The sequence below is a fragment of the Pelophylax lessonae genome (assembly GCF_965119305.1).
Source record: "Pelophylax lessonae genome assembly, chromosome: 12".
Lineage (NCBI taxonomy): Eukaryota > Metazoa > Chordata > Amphibia > Anura > Ranidae > Pelophylax > Pelophylax lessonae.
The window spans coordinates 77,489,905-77,492,066 of NC_138779.1; the positions used below are offsets into that span (position 1 = coordinate 77,489,905).

At 40.1% G+C, this 2,162-nt stretch overlaps 1 pseudogene across 1 annotated transcript; it reads right to left on the reverse strand.

The window, feature by feature from the left end:
* Nucleotides 1-1,271: 1,271 nt before the first annotated feature.
* Nucleotides 1,272-2,162, reverse strand: LOC309568580 (annotated as a pseudogene). The gene is made up of 2 exons: nucleotides 1,458-2,162; nucleotides 1,272-1,361 (listed from the first exon to the last, which is right to left on the reverse strand). The product of its transcript is annotated as an uncharacterized misc_RNA (transcript).

Below are 2,162 nucleotides of genomic sequence, written 5' to 3' on the forward strand. Positions count from 1 at the left end.
CTACACAGATTTTTAAACCGTAGGGTTCACATGTTTAACAATAGTGTATATAATAAAAACCACACATTTTCATGTCAGCTATTTAAAAAAAATAAGTGATGCTTCAACTATTTTACAGGTTATAAGCAAATTAAGAGCCAACCACCCATTTGTAGGTTTATGAAGAGTGCATTTGTGCAGGAGGGGGCATAGTTAAACCAAAAAAAAAAAACCACCACATCAAAAACATGAAAAGGCGTGAGAAAGTCATAGTACATTTATACCACCTGTGCGATTGCAAAAAAAAAAAAAAAAGTGTAAAATCATGTGCATGCAATCAAAACTTCAATAGTGAAATATGGGATATTGATGGTATGGCTTTTAGTAGAGATTCCCAGTGGTCAATCCAGACCTCAGGCAAAAAACACTGGTTTGCTTTTAAAGACCAGTCTCCCAGTACCATATAATCATTTTTTTTCCCTTGCCATGAGTAACTAAAATACCCGATAGTTTGATTCCTTATGATGGGGCCAGTGCCATCACATAGGAGCAGGAGACAAATGTGCAAGCTCTGACTTGGGATTATACCCAACAGCTAAGCAGAGACTGGTTCTTTACCTGGACATTTAAGTTGAACTGTGCTTGTCCATGGAGGGCAAACTAGGAGAGGAACCATGAAAATGTAATTCTGCACAATTGCAGGTTCTCTGAAATCTAAAAAATATTCAAAGGACATTTACAGTAGAGGCAACTAGACCTGATTAGATCAGGTTCCCACAATAAATATTGACCATAGTGATTGGGGGGGGGGGGGGGGGCCTCAAAAACAAGTAGGTACACACCAATCAGAAACGTATAGACATGATCAGGAGCAATCTTCTGTGCTTAATCAGTGAGCTTTTGTGAAGGTTTATGTGTCAGATAGGTGAGGAGAAAGCTAGATGATCAGGAGCCAACTGGGGTTAACCTACTAGAACTGGAGAGTGCAAAATCCGGTGCAGCTCTACATAGAAGCCAATCAGACTCCAGGTTTTTTAGTCAAAGCTTAATTGAACAGCCTGAAGTTAGAAGCTAATTGGCTACCATGCACAGCTGCACCAAAGTCCGCACTAGTCCCAGCAAAATCAACCCCAGTGTGCCTAGTGGAGTAGGTGATTTTGACAATAGTAGGTCTGACTGATAGTAGCTGTGACTTGGAACTTTGTAGATCTAAATTCTGGCTATGGGCTACAGTTAAGGTCCCCTATACCTTTAGATTAAGGGGACATATTACAGATGTACATAGCAGAGTCCTAAAAAAATGCAAGAGACTTTTTTCTTCTACCAATCCATGGTGTAGAAGATACCGGTTTCGCTCTCTCTTCGGATAGTGTGGATACATCCTCATAACACTATCATGGATGATGGAAGAATGGCATGAAAGCACAATGTCCTTTACACATATCCAGAACCCCAACAAGTTAACCAATTATGTCTTCCATGAGCATCAAATCCTCAAAGCTGCAGAATTCTTCATTTGATGTGTTCCAGTTTTTTTCAGGCTCACACGTTTTTTCCTTGTTGGATTTGTGGAGATCGTAACTGTCCCAGAAGATACTAGGTGTAGGAGTAGCATCTATTCCATCTACATAGCTCAGTAAATCATACAAGGAGATTTCTGTATCACCATCGTCCAAGGTTTCATTTCCAAGCACACAACTCCTTTTCTTGTTTGATTCGTGGAGATCATAACTGTCCCAGAGGATACAAGGTGTAATATCTATTTCTTGTACACAATTCAGTAAGTCATACACGATTTCTGTATCACAATCCTGTATGACAACATGTGAAATTAAATCAGCAGGAACCAAGAAATAGAAGATCTGTTGTGTAGCCTGTGGCTCAGTATTACTCGCTGGTTCTTCCTCTGCAGCCATGCATGGCAAGGAGCTCCCATCTAAAGCTGGCAATGTGGCTAAGCTTTCTGTTAAATCGGTGTCTGTGATTTCGGGACATTGTGAGTGTGCACCTTGTAGTCAAGAAGTGTAGAAGTGATCAAAGTTTTCTATATCCCAATAATAGCTTTGACTTGGTGTAACAAAAGAGGGTGCGTTCATACAACCAAAGAGTTCAACCGCTATGTTCAACAAAACACACTTTGAGAGCTTGTTTGAGGACAAACGCTTGCCAAGTGTGTTTATCAT